The sequence below is a fragment of the Bos indicus x Bos taurus genome, chromosome 1 (genome assembly GCF_003369695.1).
Source record: "Bos indicus x Bos taurus breed Angus x Brahman F1 hybrid chromosome 1, Bos_hybrid_MaternalHap_v2.0, whole genome shotgun sequence".
In the NCBI taxonomy this organism is placed as follows: Eukaryota; Metazoa; Chordata; class Mammalia; order Artiodactyla; family Bovidae; genus Bos; species Bos indicus x Bos taurus.
The window spans coordinates 73,040,472-73,063,099 of NC_040076.1; the positions used below are offsets into that span (position 1 = coordinate 73,040,472).

Genomic DNA, 22,628 nt, shown 5'->3' on the forward strand with positions numbered 1-22,628 from the left:
CACAAGTCTATCAGGCAGATTTCTGGCCTGGTAACTACTCAAATGGTTTCTGATGGACTGGTTTACAATTCCAGTTTCTGGGAGAATCGAAAATTGTAATGGAGCCTCAGTCTGGTGACATGTGGCTTAGTATAAGTGACTCCATTCTGGGCCTGTTGTCTTGTTTTTAACAACATTATGAAAATATAAATTATATTTATAATGGAGCCTTTTGGTAAACTGTGATTGATTTCCCTTTCTGGAGTTAGTAACTGCTTTCTTTTTTTCATTTGCTTTGTTTCCTTTGTATTAAGCAATAATTAAAATTCAAACTCTTTGCCAAAGATCAAAACACCCTCCACAGTTATTTGAACAATCAAGTCTTCTATCCAACTCCCCTCTGTGCAAAGCCCCTCCTGGAGTTTTGTCCTGCAGCGGTGCGGGTGGCTTAGGGTTAGCACCCTGGGGTTCCTTCCTTTCCAGGTTGGAGCTCTTGCATCCTGCATTCATGTCTACCTCTTTCTTGGTTTACTCTTGAATTTATGAGACGCTCATTTCAGTAACTTTGTAAGAAAGAGGGCCTGCAGCCATGTGTTTTTAATCTCAGCATCCCCAGCACTTGGCATCATAGGTGCTTAGTAAATGTTTGTTAAATTGATGAAAGAATAAAGGAAGGAAGAAAGAAAGACAGGAAAACATCAGGAGAGAAAAAGTTGTTGTTGTTTAGTCACTAAGTCATGTCTGACTCTTTTTGTGACCCCATGGACTGTAGCCCGCCAGGCTCTTCTGTGCATGGGATTTTCCAGGCAAGAATATTGCAATGGGTTGCCATTTCCTTTACCAGGGAATCTTCCTGACTCAGGGATCAAATCCGAGTCTCCTGCATTAGCAGGCAGATTCTTTACCACTGAGCCACCAGGGAAGCCCAGAGAAAAAGTTATCACACATCTAAGAGATAAAAGGGAAAATAATAAATCCTGATAACCTGATGTTAAATGACTGACCTAAACTTTTAATTTATGATTTACATAAGTAATAATGAAAGTTCACAAGAACACCTGGATATAGGGAACTCTTCTCATCTTTTCTAAATCCACCAGGGAAAGAATACAAGCTATGAATGAATTACCTAACATTTCTGTGTCTCTGTTTTTTCCATCTATAAAAAATAGGGATGATAATGCTTACCTAGGAAAATAGTGGTATTGAATGACAGCTAATAATTGCTGAGCACTTTCACTTGCTGACCCATGTAAATGACATTTAAATTAAGTTAAATGTATGCAAAATACCTAGCTCAGTGCCTAGACTTTTGCAGCACTTGGTGAATGAAAATGACTTCCCTTCTTTCTCAAGAGCTCAGGGCCCTCTGAATTGCTCAACACAATAGTATCAGTGGTGTTGAAAATGGTTATAAAAAGCCACGGATTGGATTTGGATTCTAGAGTGGTGGAGAGACGCCCATTCTAATCTTGACTTTCTACGTGACTCGTTGTGTACCTTTGGCAAGCCCCTCCTCGCTCTGAGCCTCAGTGTTTTCTTTAGCAAAACCTGGGGCTATGTGGATGGCAACTCAGGTCCCTATCGTCACCCCAAGTTCGTCATGCTAGAATCCCATCCTTCTAGAACTGATTCCACCCAGCGGCTGTGAGCTCCGATTGCCTACAGATAGAGGCCACCGCTGGCCCTGGCACCAGCTCCTGCGGGACTGGGGCTGTGGATGGTGTCCTGAGGTTGACTGGGGAGGAACCAGTGCATTCTTCCACAGTTAATGCAAGACAGCTCTGGCCTTGTCTCTGGCCAGCACCAGGGAAGTGGACTTCATTGCAAAAGCCACCTTGTCAGAGTCAGGTCAGAGTGATTAATGACTCTTTAATCCCACAGCAGAATACCTGACAAAATACGCTGGGGCCACATAGGCAGAACAAACCGAATTAGCCTGGTCAACCCACTCACAAGGTGTGGGTTGCTAAGGATCCTAAGAGCTTGGAAAAGGAAGCCTCTCCCTTTAGGTCTGTGAAAGCATCAAGTGGCCACAATGGGGAAGGGACTCCATTAAAAGGAGGGGGCAGCCAATGAATAAACATGCAGGTTACCGTGTTGATATTTCACTGAATGCCCTTCTGAAGTGGGGTGCTTGGGGCCTCGGAGGCCGGTGCCCCTGGTATTGTGCTGGGGGAGGGACTGGCCATTTGAAGTCAAGGTGAGGACATACTGGGGGCAGATGGAACCTGCTTTGTTTGTGAAAGAGTTTTTCTGCTATTTATGCTAATGAGTGGGAAACACTTCTCAAGCATTTCAGATGATTCTGTAATGAGGCCGGGCGGAATGTGCCAACATTGTTGGCCCAGGACGATTTTCAACTCCCACTCGCCACATTAGCAGCCCCTTTCTTTACATGAAGGCCCTTGGAGGGTAAAAGGGGACAATGAAGGAAGAGTGAACACATCACAAAGAGCGGCTTTTGTTTCGCATTCCTTTGAACCCTCTCAAAAGCCTGGTTTCAAGGGGTGTGTTGGGCCTGCCTTTCAACGTTACTGAACCCAGAATCCCCTGTTGTTTAGCAACATAGAAAGCTGACCTTAATTGACTCCACTTCTGAACAGGCTTTGTAAATCACTCTGCCCCAGAGTGAAATTTCCTGATGGGGTCTGTATGTGATACACACCGTTTATACATGGGATACTAACTAACATGGCTTCACATGTATGCAGTGATTTCCAGCTTACACCCCAGTTTATGGCCATTGTCTAGTTTAATTCTCACAAGCACCTACCACTGGGTAAGGAATTGTTGCTCTCATTTTACAACTAAGAGAACTGAGGTGCAGAGAGTTAGGTGGCTGGCTCAGAATCACACATCGAGAAAGAACCAGAGCTTTGACCAGAGCTTGGGTCTCTCTGGCTTTCCCCACCCTATCACTAAGGTTCCTGCATGGAAAGTCATGCAGATGTGTGCGCCAGAGAAATACCTTCAGTGATGAGCTGCTTAAAAACAGTGTTTTTTGGAGAAAGAAGGGCACCACTGGATTATGGTTACATTTTTGGATTTCCAGCTTAATATCTGAGCATGATAGCATTTCCTGGACAAGATTTCTCCTATATCTTAGTCATGCCTAAATGATTTGTACATGCCCCACTCCGTTCCTTCTCACTCCTAGGCCACTCAGCTGCAGGCACATGGCTGTCCAGTGGAGTAGCCCTGGATATCCCATCTTCTCTATAGGATGGCACTTCTCTGCACCTCATCAGTGGAGTGTGTTGTAAGAAAGGGGGTCCACCCTGGAACTTGTCCAGAAGTGTGGCTATAGTTCAGGCCCAAGAAACATATCTCCATCCTCTAGGCCTCTAGACTACCAAGTATAGAAGTTGACTTTGACTTCTGACCAGGGCCAGCTTCACAGACATGTGACCTGTGCAGTTGTACAGGATGCTGTGCTCGCGAGGGTCCTGTACTTGGTTTCATGCTCTGCTATCATTGTGTCTACAGGCTTAATGATTTCATCTTCTGTTTTGTAAAGTGAAGTCCAATAAGATGATGGAGCAAGGAAAAGACATGCAATGTGCTTGTCCACTGCAATTCCTTGCTTGCTGTTCACATATAGAATGCTCCCCAGCCCCAGGAACACGGAATCCCTCTAAGGGGGCCCACAGTCGTGGAAGTTCAGTGACACTGAAAGCAAGGTAAGTGTGCTGCATCTGCAACTGAATAAGTGGGGCATTGGTGGCCCCAAGAGGCTCATGCTTTCTGTTCAAACCAGAATGGAAGAATGCAGGAAGAAGACCCAGATGTTCTAAGAAACACGACTGACAGACGACCCCATCATATCCTTTTTGACTTATGAGACTTCCCCCTATTGACCAATCATTTACACTGAAAATGATGAAAGAAGGAAAGGGAGTGAAAGGAGGACTCAGAGTGGCTAGTCCTTTCAGCGGCAACCTAAGACAGAGTGCGCTGGGGGAACAGGTGTGTATTAAGAAGTAAAATAAAAAACAGTTGAGTTAGTTTTGAGCAGCACTTCCGCTGTTCTGGTTTAAGAACAAAAAACATATGTACATGTGGGATATAAAATCAAAATTCTATGATTTTGGTGATTCTGCATAAGAGTTAAATGCTCTTGTATTTGCATTAAAAACTGGCCTTGTACAATCTAAAGCTGAATGGTAAAGCTCATGCTAATCATTTAAAAATTTCATTTTGCTTTACTTAGAATGGCAGTAACTAGAAGATCAAAATCACCATGAGAAGCTGAAAGTGAGACCACAGATGAAAGGAAGAACTTTATATTTAAGACCTTCAATGGCACCTTTTCCTGACTTTTCAAACAAGGGGCTCCCTGCTTTCCATTTTGCAGGGGGTCCTGCAGATTATGTTGCCAGTTCTGTTTCTGACAGAAGACATACAGAAAGTAAATATTAGGTGTTTAAAAAACATGTTCCGTGATCACAGATCTCATGATTCACTCAAAGAGAACTGCTCTGTTAATGGTGTGGAGCCTTCTGTTTTATTTGGGTGTGGTGTGGGCTGGGCGTGTGCTCTGTTGCTCTGTGGGTGGAGGGTGGTATGGTGGCCGTCACACGGATGTATTCCCTATGTGAATTTGGATAAGTGACTTATCCCAGGCTGTTTTCTTCCTTCTTTCCTTTTTTCCTCTCTCTCTCTCCCCCTCTTTCTTTCTTTTTAGTGAGGTATAGTTAATTTACAATGTTGTGTTAGTTTCAAGTGTACAGCAAAGTGATTCAGTTACACACACACACAGATGTAGATTCTTTTCATTTATAGGTTATTATGAGATATTGAGGCTGTTTTCTTAATCTGCAAAATGGAGATAATACATGCTTTGCCCATTGGTCAGGGGTTCCAGTAAAAGAATGGATATAAAGATATTTTGAAAACTGTAAAGTGTGTGTATGGATAAAGTACTTTATACGTTTTAGTATTATTTAAAAACCACAAAGTAGGAATAGTGGTATCTTTGTCCCCTCTGATTTGCAAATGAATTCTGAATGAATTCCTGCCAAGTTTGCATAAATCCAAATTCATTTCATTTTTTATTTGACATAAATCTGTTAATAACTGTTTGGAAAAGAGTATGGAACTTCAACGTGATCACAATTATTTTTTGTTCCCCTTTGTAGTCATGCAATATATATCAGTGTTTTTAAAGGCAAGAGTGGTTTGGCCAAAGTAAGAAGGTTTTACTCAAAAAAACAAAATATAAAGTAGATTATACAGTATTCTGTGATTACACAGCTGTCAAACCTATGTATAGAAAAAGTGACAAGGAAATAAACTAAAAGCCCAACAATGAGATAAATAAACAACTTAGAGGACAAATCAGTCATAATCACGTAGGATCCTAGCATGACATGGTCTACTGTTTTTATCACAGAGTTTGGATGACTTCTGGATTCAAACGTGTTTCTCTAAATGTAACAGCTGCTCACAGGCCAAATCTGACATATCAACCCACAGCAAATGTACTAATCATATCCCTCAATACTAGCATTATAAATAGTTCTCTGTCATATAAGGAGGACTTTGTCATAAATGGCAGACTGATACAGCAGAATAATGGTTGTACTAGGAGGGCAAACATTTCTGCCTGTGGCCTTGGGGAAGGAACTTCTCTTAGCATGGGCTTCAGTTTTCCCATCTGTCTTTGGGATGGAGTGGACCGTGAACTTGAAAGGGCCATCCGGCACCAACATTCTGTGCTTTGATGGCTTTGATGTGATCTTCAAAGTCTCACTGCCTATGTCACCTTCAGGGCCATCTGAAAGAGGACATGCATAGACATGGGCTCATCCAGTGTGAACAGGTTCCTTGTCTCAAGGTGAAACAGCAGATGTGGGCTCTCAATAGTTGTCCCTGGTTCACACCAGCATAGCAGTTGACCTGTGAATGTTTGTTGAACACTGAGTTATGGTTTCATAATTTACACTTCACTTAATTCTCCTTTTAGACCGCAAGCAGGTTAAAGACAGGCTCCTCAGATTCCTCTCTCTCTTCCCATAGGCCCCAGTGCACCCACAGGGCCTGGCACATGGCAGGAGCTCAACAGATGTAAATTTCAACATTTCGAGTAGATCTAAATGATAACTAACAACCATTTTGCTAAGATATTCTCAGGAAGGGCCCCAGCTTGCAGAGAGCAGTCCTGATGGAGCCTGCTGCCCACCAGTGGGAAGAATAGGGGTACAACTTGTGTTTTCTGGGAAAGACATGCAAACCAGAAACTGTCAAGTCCCAGAAAGTTTTCCTGCCTTGACTAAAACCATACCTTATGGCTTTGGGCTTTTCCCTGCTTTGCAGTCCAGTTCAAAATGGCATTTAGAATATACCCTTTGAGCTAGCACCAAAAAATTGTGAGAGGGTGCTGCTAGTAGCAGCTGCATTAATAATAACCTCTAACTGGAAACACCCCAATGTCCATCAGCAGGAGAGCAGGCAAACGTGAGGTGTTTTATCCTTATTGGAAAAACTAGTCAACAATAAAAAGGACAAACTACAAGGATGGGTCCTAAAAGCACATAAAGTGAAAAAAAAACAGAGACAAAAGAGCCCATACTGACCAATTCCATTTAAACGCAGACAAAACAGACAAAATGGATCTAGAGTGAGAGAAATCCGAACAGTGATTGCCGGGGGTGGGGCGGGGGGAGTGGGCATTTTGACTGGAAAGAGGGCAAAGAAACTTCTCTCTAGGGTTTTCGTTATGTTTCTGTCTTGACTGGGCTGGTGGTTACATAGGTTACATTTATGAAAACTCATTGAATTCTACACTTAAAAAATCTGTATGTTGTATGGATGGTAAATTAACCCTCAGTTCACCTCCTCTCCCAGCAGTATTTGGAACTGAAGCTTCTCAGCCTTTCAGTGGCTGGCTGTCTCCCGGCTCAGACACTGGGCAGGGAACTGGGATTCCTGTGACTGTGGCCATACTGCCTGAGGATTTCTTCACATCCGCCCAGGGCGGCCGCAGCACGTGGCCCATTTCTCATCCAGGCACTCTGCTGGCTCTCCCTGACTGCCTGTCTCTCTCTGGGCTCTCCTGGGGCCCATGCAAGACACCCAGCCTCCTTCCGTTTAGTATTTCTTTAGATCTCAAGTTCTCTCTGCATTTTCCCTTCTCCAGACTAATCCTCATTTTTTTTCCATTCATGCTTCACTGAACATGGTTTCCAAATCCTTCCTCCTCTGAGAGTCTCTCCCCTGGATCCTATCCAGCTGCCTGGGGCCCATTTAAACGATTCTCTGAATGCTTGGGCTGACAACACGACTCCTACCTCCCAAGTGACTGCAGCAAGAGGTGGCAGGCTACAACCCTTTGTCTGAGCAACCCAACAGGTTAAACTTTTTTTTTTTTTAAGGGAGAGAGAAATGAAAATGTGGTGGGTATTCCACGAAGGCTCCTGTGAATGATTGACATACATTTAAGGGGATGATGTATTTGTGTGATGCCAGGGGGCTGATACATTAATAGATATAATTTGTAGGCTCCCAAGGAGAGGTTAAAGAGGAGAGCACAGATTCCTTTGAGCTGACTTGGTGCTCCCATGTCATCTGTCCCGGCCTTAATCAAGTTATCATATCAACCCAGTGTCTCCTGGACCCCAGCTCTCTGTCTGAATGAGGAAAAAAATTGCAGACAAATTTCTAGCAGCAGGAAGTTGGTTCTCTCCTGTGAGGCTGGATAAAAAGTACCTGTAACCTCTCCAGGCCTCCCTCCTGCTCCTGCTGGGAGTTCAGTTCAAGTGGTTCCCTTATTTGATTACGCCTCTCAGGCTTTGTCTGGTGTAGGTATCCAATTCACCGCCATGACCACTGGCTCCCTACGAAGCAGAAAACATTAGAGTCACTCTTTTGTGAAATTACAGGGAAGCTGAGTGGGCCAAGCTCTTGTGGGGGATGTGTGTGTGTGAGAGAGAGAGAGAGAAGACGCACAGATGTAGATAAAGAGAGGAATGCTGTTTGTTAGCAAATGTGGCATTGATTTATATTCGCTTCCTTTAGTCACAGAGCAACTGAGTGGCATCTCCAAATTCTCACGATAAAAAAACAAGAGGTAGAGGAGAAAAAAGACTCCTGCTAAGTGCTATATATCATTACTCTTTTTTTTAGTGTTTGCAAAAGATTCAGAACACGCATAATTTAAAATCAGTGGACTAAGTTCTCCTATTATGGATGCCTTTGCTTCATGACTATATAATTCAAATTATAACGCTAAATATTATTTATGAATGTGTGAATTATGATGGTCTTTGTAACTGTTTTCAGGGTATTATTGGAATGATGCTGATAGGTTGGTGAATCTGTGTATCTATTTCTCCTACACATTAATTTTTGAGTGGACAAAAAGATCTTCCCTGTAGCTCAGACGGTAAAGAATCTGTCTGCAACGCAGGAGACTCAGGTTCAATCCCTGGGTCAGGAAGATCCTCTGGAGAAGGGAATGTCAATCCACTGTAGTATTCTTGCCTGGAGAATCCCATGGACAGAGGAGCCTGGTGGACTACAGTCCATAGGGTCATAAAGAGTTGCACACAACTGAGTGACACACTACTGCTATTACAAAAAGAGTGGAAATGATGTATATTGTCAGCATGGGTCTACTCTACATTACCTTTAAAAAAAATTGGTTTTCTTTAAAAGAAACATTTATTTCCACATGTGTGTGTGTGCTCAGTCACGTCCAACTCCTTGCAACCCTATGGACTATAGCCTGCCAGGCTCCTCTGTGCCTGGGATTCCCCAGGTAAGAATACTGGAGTGGGTTACCATTTCCTCCTCCAGGGGATCTTCCTGACCCAGGGATCGAACCCACGTTTCCTGCATTGGTAGGCGGGTTCTTTACCACAGCCACCTGGGAAGCTGGTTTCCCCACACAAGCACCAAAAAAACCACAAAAATACAGACAACAAAAAACCACACTCCCCTGCCTACTGTGGACAAAACTTGGCAAGGCGAGGCAATATTTTGTGTTCATTTCAGAAAATCTCAACCTAATCAGGTGAAATAATGGTACCATCGTTTATCTTCAGGTGCCTAAGACACCTGAGAATCCGGTGGAAGAGGAACTTTTTCAGATTGGCCTGTGGCTTCCGGCAGTGGCGAGGTGCTGATAGCGCTGAGCACTCAGAGGCTGAAATTGGATTTACCCGCAGGCTGAGGGCAGCGCTGGGCTGGCAAGCCTTGGAGTCAACATCCATCCATTCATTCCTAAGGGGGGGAAAAGGAAATACACTATCCGAACTCAAGAGGCCTATTTATTTATCCCCGTTAGCAGGCAGGACACTTGACAAGCCCACGTCTTGGGGCTCGTTAGCGTCTTTATTGCGAGAAGATCTCGCCCGCAAGTTCCCACGGGGGCCAGGAGTCAGCGGGGCGCATTTTCCTTAAAAAGCCTTCTTCACAGAGTGGGCTGGAATCGCAACCGTTAAAGAGGCCTCACCGCACAAAGGGGCGTCCCGGCGGTAATCGGTAATCGGGAAATAAATTTGATTTTCTGAATTCTTCGGCAGCTGGTGACAAAGGAGCAGGTATGGAGCGCAGCGGGGGCGATCCTTGCAGAGGCGGCCGCCTGGAGGGGCGCGCGAACCCGCGTCGCACAAAGGCAGCTGCCGGCGGCACAAAGGCTCGCCCGGGGCTCCGCGCTGTCCGCCCGCGTCCGGGCCGGTCGGTCGCGAGCGGCGCGGGGCGCGGACTGGCCTCGGCGGAGGCCCTGGACCGGCCGAGGCTGCCTCGCTGCTGGCCCGGCTGCGGGTACTGAACCCTAGGACAGCAACTGCCTTCATCCTGGAACTCTTAAGGGCCTTCTGCTAGGGCCACAAGCAGCAGGGGACTTTGAAAGTTTCAATCGGTTCATCAAGAAGTGTCCACAACCCTTGCCTAACCCAAAGTTTTGCTGTGATTTGGAAGGGATCACCAGAAATTCCCTGAAATTTCCCTAAGTTCCTCTCGTCTCAATGGACTGGGCCTTCCCTTGTCTTTGGTCATTTCCTGAGTCTTGTCCTGTCTTGTAAGTTTCTTGAAGGGCAATGGTGTATCTTATTTTTCCCTTGGTGGCAAAGTCGAAGTGCTAAGGGGAAACCCCTGGGAAATGGAGCTGTTAGGCTTGTAAGGGCAGGAATTAATGCTTTGTCATTCATTCATTCAAAAATATTTCCTGAGCACTGCTCACTGGCCCCCCAGCCCTGTGCTGACTTCCAGACATTTTCACCTCTTCTGGCTCCTGTCACATCTTCCTAAGTCAGCTACAGTAGTAGCACCTCCCAAACTCTCCTGGAAAAGAGTGTCTGGCTCCCCACCAGGCCTAGAAGGTCCTGCTGGTAAAGGCACAGATTTGCTTCTCCTCAAACTTGAAGATGTGTGTGGGCCGGATTTCCTCAGCACCACTCTGGAATGTTCTGACAGTCATTACCCTAGACACTAGCCAAACTTTGGTCTCACTTCATTCCTGTCCAAAATGAGGCCATCCATAACATTGATTTTGTTTGTAGAGGATGTCAGGACTCCAGAAAAGCAGACTCAGAAAGGAACAAAATGTGCTAAATAACACACAGCTTACTATTCCCACTCTCTTTACCTAAAAAGAAGTCTAATGTCTTTGTATTAGTCACTCAGTCATGTCTCTTTCTGACCCCAGTGTCTTTCACAGCTATTAAAATACAAGTGGCCATTTTAAAAGATATTATAGAAATGGTGCTCCCCTGCTAGATTAATTCTGCCTCAGGCTTAATTCTTTTTAAAAAACTTTTGGTGGCTCAGATAGTAAAGAATCTGCCTACAGTGCAGGAGACCTAGGTTCCATCCCTGGGTTGGGAAGATCCCCTGAAGAAGGGAATGGCTACCCATTCCAGTATTCTTGCCCGGAGAATTCCACGGACAGAGGAGCCTGGCAGGCTACAGTCCATGGGGTCGTAAAGGGTTGGGCACTAACACTTTCATAGTTGATTTACTATGCTGTGTCAGTTTCAGGTGTACAGCAAAGTGAGTTACTTATATGTATACATATATCTGTCTTCCCTGATGACTCAGAGGCTGAAGAATCTGCCTGCAGTACAGGAGACACAGGAGACATGGGTTCGATTCCTGAATCTGAAAGATCCCTGGGTGGGGAAGATCTCCTGGAGGAGGAAATGGTAACCCACTCCAGTATTCTTGCCTGGGAAATCTCATGGACAGAGGAGTCTGGCAGTCTACACAGTCCAAAGGATTGCAAAGAGTCGGACATGACTGAGCAGGAACCCTGTGCCTAGTATCCATATATCTTTTCCTTTTCAGATTCTTTTCTCACATAGGTTATTACAGAATACTGAGTAGAGTTCCCTATGCTATACAGTAGGTCCTTGTTGGTTATCTTTTTTATATAATGTAGTGTATATGTTGGGACTTCCCTAGTGGCTCTGATGGTAAAGAATCTGTGCTCATCCCCAACCTCCTAATTTATTCCCCCCCTCCCTCACCTTTCCCCTTTGGTAACCATAAGTTTGTTTTTGAAGTCTGTGAGTCTGCTTCTGTTTTGTAAATAGGATAATTTGTATCATTTTTCTAGACTCCATATATAAGTGATACAATAGAATATGTCTTTGTCTGATTCACATCAGCTAGTATGATAATCTCTGATCCATCTGTGTTGCTACAAATGGCATTATTTCATTCTTTTTTGCGGTTGAGTTGGCAGATTCTTTTTGTTGTTGTTATTCAGTTGCTCAGTCCTGTTCAACTCTTTGCAACGTCATGGGCTGCAGCACTCCAGGCATTCCTGTCCTTTACAATCTCCCAGAGTTTGCTCAAACTCATATCCACTGAGTCAGTGATGCCATCCAACCATCTCATCCTCTGTCATCCCCTTCTTCTCCTACCTTCAATCTTTCCCAGCATCAGGGTCTTTTCTGATGAGTCAGCTCTTTGCATCAGGTGGCCAAAGTATTGGAGCTTTGGCTTCAGCATCAGTTCTTCCAATGAATATTCAGGGTTGATTTCCTTTAGGATTGACTGGTTTGATATCCTTGCTGTCCAAGGAGCTCTCAAGAGTCTTCTCCAACACCACAGTTTGAAGGCATTAATTCTTCAGTGCTCAGCTCTCACATCTGTACATGACTACTGGAAAAACCATAGCTGATTCTTTTACTTGACCCTTTCTCTCAGAATCAATTACCAAATAATAATACCAATGCCTCATGTTACATGCCCTTAGACTCTGTCTCAGGGGAGTCCTCTTTCCTGCTGGAGTCCTTTTATTTCAAGTTAATCCCTAATTAAATTCAGTGTAATGTGGGACCTGTGTGTGTGAATGTGGATCTGTGCATGTGAGCAAGGTGTTTGCAATCAGCACCACAAAGCCTGAAAATGAAGTCTGATTAAATGAGAATCTAAATATAGAACACATACCCTAGGAGATCTAGGAAGAAAAATTATTCTCACCCCAGCACAGGGACAGCAACCTACAATGTGTGTGTGTATGCGTGTGTGTGTGATGTTGGAGCAGTGTGATGTTGGAGCAGTGCGATGCTGATAGCAGAAGAACATAATTATCAGACTCATATATCAGGCAAGGAAGATTCCACTGCTTCACTGTATTAGTGATCTACTACTGCATAACAAATTACCACAAACTTTATGGTGCACAACAGCACTCATTTGTTATCTTACAGATTCTGTGGGTCAGGAGGCTGGGGCAGCTTGGCTGGGTTTCCCATTTCAGGGTCTCTCACAAGGCTTTCATTCAGGAAGCAGCCAGGGCTGGGGTCTCATCTGCAGCTTGACTGGAGAAGGATCAGTTTCCCAGCTCACATGGTTGTGCACAGTTCCTGGAGGGTTATTGGACTGAGGTCCTTGACTCCTTGCAGCCCACTGGCCAGAGGCCACCCTCAGTTCCTTGCCTTATGGACCTCTCTATATGGCAGCTTACTCCATCAGAGCCAGCGAGGCAGACAGTCAATACAGAGAGTCTGCTAGCAGGGCAAGTGTTATAGGCTTATGTAGTGTCATCATGGGATTGAGTGGCATCCCACCATTTGTTGTATTCCATTGGTCAGGAACAAGCCACAGCCCTACCTGCTCTTAAAGGGAGGGGATTATACAAGAGTGTGGACACCAGAAGGTATGAACCATGGGAGTCTCCTTAGAGTTTGTCTACCACATTTATCTCACCCTATAAATAGACTAGGTTGGGGATGTGCCCTGGTCACAATCTCAGTGGTTAGTCTAGTGGCTGGATGTTCATCTCGCTAGGATTTCTATTTTGTCTGTGCTCTTTCCTCTATGGCATGTCTCCTAGATACAGGTGTAACACCTGTGAGGCCCCTGGTTCTGGAAAGCAGGCTGGTCTCTACACAGCAGCCTTTGATGGCTTCCAGCTTAACATCTATTCCCCATAATCACTGTGGTCCACTCCCAAGGAAAGCAAGGAACCATTATTTCCCTGGCCTCCACAGAATAACCCCAAACCAACACAGTAGAGAGAATCTCATTTCCAGATCAATTAAATGGGGACATTTTGAGAATATCAGGATTTTTCTAGTCCCCTACTTCTAACCTGCTCCAACTCCTTTCAACAGCTGAGACAACTGAAGCTAGGAAGAAGTAATTTCTTCAAGTCCCCATGGACACTGCCCAGCTCTCTTTCTTTCTGACACATATGAAGTGTCAGTGAGAAGGTACTGCCTTGAGCAAGTAACCATAGGACGGGCTGGCCTGTAGGTCAACTGGAACTAGGACTCAAAACCCTCAGAGTTGCTCCTGTAACCTTGGAGGTTACTCCTCCATCCCTCCATTGCAGCCAGAGCTCCAGGACCCCAGCCCCATCCAGGCCCCAAGACCAAAAGGAAAACCCATCAAGAGAACCACAGTCCTCATCCCATCAGGTCATGTTGCCCCTTGAGAGGGAAAAAAAAATAAAAATTACTCAAATCATCAATTCCAGACATGCAAATCTGCTTAAACAGCTAGTTCCCCAGGGACCACACATCACTGATAGAATGCAGTGTAATAGGACCCTAGCTTTGCCTCTCTAATTTCAGTAGGAAATTACTGAAGTGGAAGTTACTTCTAGTTTGACATGGGGAGAGAAAAATTGAGATTCCTTTTTCTGGGTCCAAGTCTTTGTCTCACCTCCTCTCTGCACTAGAGAGAAGAAAGAAGTATTTTTTATCTTTGGTCACTGCATTTGGTAAAACAGCCTCCCAGGAAGCCATGAACAAAATCGCCTCCTCCATCTGTATCCTTATCAAAGCAGCCTCTGGCTGCATCTCCTTCCATGGTCCTCAGGATAACCGCTGGAACTAGTGAAACAGGGTATAAGGAGTTCTTAAGTTTAAACAGGGTATCTTGAGTTTAGAAGCCCTGAGCTGTCTCCTTGCTGGCTTTGAAAAGCTGAAATCACTCCATGTGTGGGAGTAGTTCAGAAAATACATAGAGGCTGTGCCTCGGATCAGCTCATGAAGTAGTGCTGATCCTGGGCTGCCTTTGAGTTTTATTTCCTGGGATCAAATGGACTTCCTTTTTTTAAATATTTAAATTATTAAAAAAAATTGAAATATAGTTGATGCACAATGATTTGGGTATACAGCAAAGTGATTCAGTTTCATATATATATATGTACACACATATATATATACACACATATACCTATTCTTTTACATTATAGGTTATTGTAAGATTTTGAATATAGTTCCCTGTGCTATGCAGTAGGTCCTTGTTTATCTATTTTATATACAGTAGTCTGTATGTGTTAATTCTGAATTCCTAACTTATCCCTCCTGTGCTTTCCACTTTGGTAACCATAGTTTGTATTCTATATCTGAGTCTATTTCTGATTTGTAAATAAGTTCAAGCACGTAGACTTCCTGATGGTACCTGTTTTCCAACAGAAACAAGAAATAGACTTCAGAAAAAAACAAAAAAAAACATTGAATGGTTTGGGAAGAAACAGAAAAGGTACACTTATTTTAGCAATAAGATGCACAGAGTTGGTTGGTTTCCACTCTGGACTTTCACAGCCCTTCTTTGTAGCCCTGTCTGGATATTGACAACTTTTGCAACAGTTGTAAAACTGTTGCTGGGGAGACTGATGCAGCATGGGAGCAGGGGTTGTGTCTTGTCCATTTCATTTTCCTTTTTGTCGGCCTTACACAGCTCATAGTGGCACAAGTTTGATGGGTAGTTGAGTTGATAAATTGCTTTGAGGAAAATGTCTTTGACTTAGTTATTTTGAATTTTTGTTAACAAATTGTCTACTAGCATTCCTGTGCATACGCAGTCAGCTTTGAAATGATGTAGAGCAGCTATGTGAAGATATGAACTTTAAAGAAAACAAAGACTTCCATGTGGACATACAGTAAGTCCCCTACATACCGACTTCATCCCTTCAAGCTGGGAACTTTCGAAGATGCAAGCGAACATTCCATCCATGTCAGGTGTGAGTGAATTTGCAACTTGTCCTTTGTCTCCTGTTGTTGACGATCCTTCAGCTCTACCATCTCCCACCACCTCTCCCTCCTCCAGTCCGTGACTCCTCTTGCCCCTGTGTGCCAGCTGTTGTACTGTACTACTGTACTTTTCAAGGTATTGGAGTGTAAGATTTTAAATGTTTTATATTTTGTTTGTTTTTTATGGATTATTTGTATGAAGAGTATTGTAAACATATTACATATTACAGTATAATACTATATAGCCGATTGAGTTAGTTAGGTACCTTGGCTAACTTTGTGGACTTACAAACAAACTGGACTTATAAACACACTCTCAGAATAGAACTCATTCACATGTAGGGGACTTACTGTATAGCATGAGTCAGGTCCCTCTCAGGAATTAAAAGGAGATTGTATGCCTATTATTCCATGTTCCTAGTCATTCCCTGTATGTACTGAGCATTCAATGAGTCTACATGGCAAGCTAGAGGCCTTATAGAGACTATCACAAAATCCCTTTAAGGTCCTCTTATACTCATTTTACAGATGAGAAAACTGAGGCACAGAGATGAAGAAAACTGCCCCAGGTCACTACCTGGTGATGGAGCTTGAGCCATCTGGCTCTAGGCCCCAGCTCATGACCTCTAAAGGGTCATGGAAACTTTGTCCCAGCTGTACATCGACTGCAATTAAGGTCTATGACACACTAGTGTCTGCTCCCAGTGCTTCAAGTACATGAATGAAAGTGATCAGGTTTCTACCCTTGAAGTTCTCTAAGTGGGGTGAAGGTGGGAGCTCAGACAGGCACATATTACTATAGTGCAGGATGAAATGGAAGTGTCATCAAGAAGCAGGATGTGCTATGGAAGATTAGGAAAGGTATTTTGCAGGAGATGAGTCTTGAGGGATGGCGAAGTTATCAACAGGTCATTGGGGAGGGATCCAGATAGAGGCCAGAACCAGCAGGTGGGAGGGGGTTAGGTACCAGCCAAGGGACAGGAGGCTGGGAGGTGAGCCAGGGCCAGTGCATGGAGGGTCCAGCTACCTGCCTGGAGGTTGTGGCCATTCTGGTAAACATTGCCAGGGGCTCGTTTAGATGAGCAAGGAAAACCTGAAGTCCAGATGGGTGAAACAGAGCCTTGTGGGGCTGATGCTCTAACTACTGGCTTAATGTCTCTGTTAAGGGTTTTCCAAACTTGTCTCTTCTTTCTGAGGTTTCTGTCTTCACTGTTGGTTTCTAACAAGTCTCTGCTCTGGCTCCCATATCCCCTACTCCCTCTGCCCCCATTACCTCTTAATTGTGATTAGAGAGTTCTATGGGACTGTCTCAGTACCCTTCAGAGATTTGCAGTGGTTAATAACTTGCCTGGAGCCTCATTGTTCCATCTCTCTGATCACTCTCTCACTTGCCCCAGCTGCTCCTCTGCGACCTCAGTAGCACTCAGCCATGGCGCTCCACGTTTTAAATATCACATGGTCCTTTAAATATCAAACGGTCCTTCTGGCCTCTTAGCCGATGTAAACATTATTAAAACCTCATTGTCTAGAAACTGAGTAGAAACTCGCTCATGAGAATCCACTTAGTAGCTTTAAAATGAAGCACCATTCTAAAAGTTCAGCCTTCAAGGTGTTCGTGGGGAGAGGCTCGAGTCTACCATTCCTGTGGCAGGTTACCCTCCAGTTCAGTTCAGTTCAGTTCAGTCGCTCAGTTGTGTCTGACTCTTCGCGACCCCATGAATCGCAGCACGCCAGGCCTCCCTGTCCATCACCAACTCCCGGAGTTCGCTCAGACTCACGTCCATCGAGTCAGTGATGCCATCCAGCCATCTCATCCTCTGTCGTCCCCTTTTCCTCCTGCCCCCAATCCCTCCCAGCATCAGAGTCTTTTCCAATGAGTCAACTCTTCACATGAGGTGGCCAAAGTACTGGAGTTTCAGCTTTAGCATCATTCCTTCCAAAGAAATCCCAGGGCTAATCTCCTTCAGAATGGACTGGTTGGATCTCCTTGCAGTCCAAGGGACTCTCAAGAGTCTTCTCCAACACCACAGTTCAAAAGCATCAATTCTTCGGCACTCAGCCTTCTTCACAGTCCAACTCTCACATGACCACTGGAAAAACCATAGCCTTGACTAGATGGACCTTTGTTGGCAAAGTAATGTCTCTGGCTTTTGAATATGCTATCTAGGTTGGTCATAACTTTTCTTCCAAGGAGTAAGCATCTTTTAATTTCATGGCTGCAGTCACCATCTGCAGTGATTTTGGAGCCCCCCCAAATAAAGTCTGACACTGTTTCTACTGTTTCCCCATCTATTTCCCATGAAGTGATGGGACCAGATGCCATGATCTTCGTTTTCTGAATGTTGAGTTTTAAGCCAACTTTTTCACTCTCCTCTTTCACTTTCATCAACAGGCTTTTTAGTTCCTCTTCACTTTCTGCCATAAGGGTGGTGTCATCTGCATATCTGAGGTTATTGATATTTCTCCCGGCAATCTTGATTCCAGCTTGTGTTTCTTCCAGCCCAGCATTTCTCATGATGTACTCTGCATATAAGTTAAATAAGCAGGGTGACAATATACAGCCTTGACATACTCCTTTTCTGATTTGGAACCAGTCTGTTGATCCATGTCCAGTTCTAACTGTTGCTTCCTGACCTGCATACAAATTTCTCAAGAGGCAGGTCAGTTGGTCTGGTATTCCCATCTCTTTCAGAATTTCCCACAGTTTATTGTGATCCACACAGTCAAAGGCTTTGGCATAGTCAATAAAGCAGAAATAGATGTTTTTCTGGAACTCTCTTGCTTTTTCCATGATCCAGCGGATGCTGGCAATTTGATCTCTGGTTCCTCTGCCTTTTCTAAAACCAGCTTGAATATCAGGAAGTTCACGGTTCACGTATTCCTGAAGCCTGGCTTGGAGAATTTTGAGCATTACTTTACTAGAGTGTGAGATGAGTGCAATTGTGTGGTAGTTTGAGCATTCTTTGGCATTGCTTTTCTTTGGGATTGGAATAAAAACTGACCTTTTCCAGTCCTGTGGCCACTGCTGAGTTTTCCAAATTTGCTGGCATATTGAGTGCAGCACTTTCACTCAAGTTTCACATCATCTTTCAGGATTTGAAAGAGCTCAACTGGAATTCCATCACCTCCACTAACTTTGTTCATAGTGATGCTTTCTAATAGGGCCCACTTGACTTCACATTCCAGGATGTCTGGCTCTAGGTCAGTGATCACACCATCGTGATTATCTGGGTCGTGAAGATCTTTTTTGTACAGTTCTTCTGTGTATTCTTGCCACCTCTTCTTAATATCTTCTGCTTCTGTTAGGTCCATACCATTTCTGTCCTTTATCGAGCCCATCTTTGCATGAAATGTTCCCTTGATATCTCTAATTTTCTTGAAAAGATCCCTAGTCTTTCCCATTCTGTTGTTTTCCTCTATTTCTTTGCACTGATTGCTGAGGAAGGCTTTCTTATCTCTTCTTGCTATTCTTTGGAACTCTGCATTCAGATGCTTATATCTTTCCTTTTCTCCTTTGCTTTTCACTTCTCTTCTTTTCACAGCTATATGTAAGGCCTCCCCAGGCAGCCATTTTGCTTTTTTTGCATTTCTTTTCCATGGGGATGGTCTTGATCCCTGTCTCCACCTCTGCCCAAATGTGTCCAGTGGTTATGTTCACCATCTCTGGCACCTTTCCTCCTTCTCAAGGTCACTGGCTGGAAGGTGGCCAAACCCACTGAGGAGCGGAGGCCGCACTTCAGGAATTTGGTACCCTACTCTTCCTCTCAGCCCTGTGGCTTCTGCTCACTCATGTCTTCCACTCCCTGTGGCTTGAGATTCTACAACAATACAAACATTCTTTGAAGGGGGTGCCTTGCTTATTCATCTTTTCGATCCACTTAGCTTGGTGCCCTGCACACAGGAATTATTCAGTGAGTGTTTATTGACTTGCTTCTTTCCAGTTCACCAGCCTTCATGGCTTTGACTCCATGCCCCAGTGCTCCTCTGCTTGTCTGGGCACAGGAGTGGTCCCAGGCAGCCTAGCTCCCATCAGTCAACTTTGCAGGTCTTGTTTCCTGACATAATCATGAGCTTAGTTCCACTCTGAACCTCCTCCCACTTCTCATGTCCCTCTAAAGCTATCAAGCCTACAACTTGATTCTCAAAATACAGACAGTGGGCTGGAAAATACTTTTTAAACTCCAAAGTGCAGTGCAAATGTAGAGAATACAAGTAAAATGATGAGATTTCTATGAAGGACCATAATGGCTAAGAGTAGAGCTAAGACGGTGGGATAAAGGAAGGACTGTACAGACAGGGTAAATAACTGTGAAGTGAGTTTAGTCATCTAGGAGGTCATTCTCTTTACTTAACAAATATCAGTTGAGACATAACTTGTATATTTTCAGTTGGAAAACAAAATGGATTTCTTTCAGGAGGGCATGTATGATTTCATTTCATCTACTTCCAAAAACTATTTGAGAAACCTACAATAAGTAGGAAAGGAAAAAGCCAGAAAAGGAGAAAGAATTTACATATTGGCCCCAGCTTTAAAATTCTGTGATCACTTTTCCTCTCTGTGTCTCCAATTGTAAAATAAAGGGTTTAGGATTGGAACAGATAACCTGTAAGGTTCTTTTTGGCACTGGTGGCCTATGATTTGTTGAGAAAATCAAGTTTTCTGTGATTCCTTACACAGCTGAGTTCACTTCCTACGTGTCTCTTCCTGACACACATCTCATTTGCTTTTTTTTGTTTGTTTAAGTGTAGCTTTCCCTGACTAGACCATAAGCCCTCCCAGGTCAGGACTGTGTCTTGTCCAGTTTTGCACCATCCTGACTTAGTACCTGGCACATAACAATGATTACTGTTCAATGAAGAGGTCTGAGGTGCTGTCAACATCTCTGTTCTTGGGTGATTGAATAAAACTTGCAAAGGACTGTTACTGGGAGAAAAAGATTTCAAATAGCTTGTCTGAAACATTCTTCAGAGATTCTTTATCATATCTTCTGAAGCTGGTGAATAAAGGAAATCTAAAAGGGTAGCACATCTCCACTGAACACATTTTTTCAGTTTGTATTGATTTTCTTGACCTCTTCTAAATTTAACTGGTGTCTGTCTGGCCATCTCTGATCTCTGACAGCATTTTAACATCATAAGCATCTTTGCAGGCTGATGGAGATGATCCTACCAGCCACTCGTTTGGGAGTGCCTGGGATGTTGGTTCAGCATATGTGTTGATGAACCAACAACATAAATTGGTGGCTTATCATTTTACCTGAGCTAAGGTGATGTCAAGACACAATTTTTTAAGTGGAAAACTCAGTCATTTATCCAGATATTTTGTCTTTGAGGAGTAGATATGCTCACCTTTGATAACATAAGCTCCTTATCATGGAGTCCTTAATTTGAAGGGGCCCAATAATATACAAGATGTTGAGCCTGTACACAGACTGCTGAGTTGGGGGACTGGCTAGCTGATTTTGTTCCATCAGACTGACTGCCATTATCATGGCTTGGTCACTGTCTTTTTTTTTTTTTAAGAGCAGCTTATATTACTGTTGGATTTACTTTCCCTTGTAAACAAATATTTTCAAAGTAGAATCACTCAAATGTGAAAACTTGAGAGAGGATGCTACAATTGGGTAAGAGTTAGCATGACAGCTCGTGCATTGGAGTCCTGGGTCTCATCTCCCTCGGATCTGGAAAAGATTCTTGACAGCACAGTGTCTAGATCTCTGTTGGCTGCTGGAGTCCTTGCCAAGGAAGTTTAATATACCTGAATAGACTCAGTGGGCAGAACGTACTCTGTGCACCCAGGTCAAGAGTCTGGAAAATGGTTGGGCAAGTACTACGCCTTGCCTGGCTAAGCAGATAGAATGAGAAGAAAAAATAAAGAGAGATGAGGATTGAAGTAATTCAAAAAATAAAATTCAGGGGTAAAGAATAGAAAGAGAGGAAATATTTCACTGACCTAAAATTGAAGACATGTAGACTTGAGTATATAGGGAGTTGTGCCAATGAGTTCAGTCTTCTGGTTATGTCCATCGTGGAGCCAAACCTCAGAGAGGGGTCAGGACTGCCCAAGATCACACAGCTAGTTAGAGATATACTTGAAATTAGAAGCCAGGTCTCCTGGCTCTAGCGCTGGTAACAGGACACCATAAAGTTAGCCAAAACTTATTTTATTAAGATCATCTATGTTTATTTAATAAAGCCAGAGAGTCAGGGAAGACAAAACAAGTTAATTAGTTATGATTCATCAACTGGCCTTCAACTCCTTCTCCCTTTTTTTCTCTGAAGAGTGTTTATTAAGGTTCAACTGGCCTCCATTCTCTCTGAAGCTTTGAGTCTTGCGAGAGGAAAAAACTCTAATCTTCCTGGTCTCATGAGAGGGACCTATAAAAACACCTTGAGGTCTTACCATAGCAGCCCCTCAGAGAATAAGATCTTATCCAAATCTGTTTTTCTTTTGAAGCCTTTTTTCTCCAGTCTTTAAACATAAGACAATTCAAACAGTTCTTCGGTAGCATACTGCTCTTTATTTGACTGGGTGGAAGATACTGTTTTTGAAAAATTAACTGTGATAGTGTTATTCCCCGCCCCCTCCATCTCCAGCAGAAGTATACATGTCTGAGGTTTCCTTCTGCCCCAGGCCCTTCCTCTTTGATCCAAACAGCTGGAGCCTAACTGCATCACTCGCCGCTCCTAAGAAGAGTGTCACAGACAAATGCAGAGAGCCACATGTCAACTCATGCATGCCACTAGGGAATAGCAGGGGACAAAGCTGGAAGAGTAACAAGGGGGGGGGGTCAGTGTATGAGGGCTTTAAATGCTAAATGAAAGAGTGTTTTCTTCATCCTATAGGCCTGGGATGGCCAGAGGAAGTATTTAAAGGGGAAACACCACAATCAGATTTAGTGTTAGAGAAGTTTGTGGTTGCACTGTGGATAGTGGTAGCAGACAGGTAGCAGCAGGGAGGCCAGTTGCCAATCTGTTGTAGAGGAAACTGTGAAGGGAGAGGTAGAGATGGCTTGACTTTGGGCAGTTCCAGTAAGGAGGAAAGGGAGATAGAGTCAACAGGAAAAAAAATAGAAGAAAGGAATGGAAGGGTCTGGCTATGCTGAACATGAAGAGTGGAGGCATCTGTGAGGTTGGGGATAGGAAATGAGGAGGGGAAGTTGAGGAAAATGAAAGTTCTGGCCTGGAGGCCATAGCCTATCCAGGGGAATG

At 43.9% G+C, this 22,628-nt stretch overlaps 1 long non-coding RNA gene across 1 annotated transcript; it reads right to left on the bottom strand.

The window, feature by feature from the left end:
* Nucleotides 1-5,014: 5,014 nt before the first annotated feature.
* Nucleotides 5,015-21,529, bottom strand: LOC113890263. Its single transcript, XR_003510474.1, has 3 exons — nt 21,370-21,529; nt 7,690-7,817; nt 5,015-5,880 (listed from the first exon to the last, which is right to left on the bottom strand). It is a non-coding gene; the product is annotated as an uncharacterized LOC113890263 (long non-coding RNA).
* Between the last annotated feature and the right edge of the window lie 1,099 nt (nt 21,530-22,628).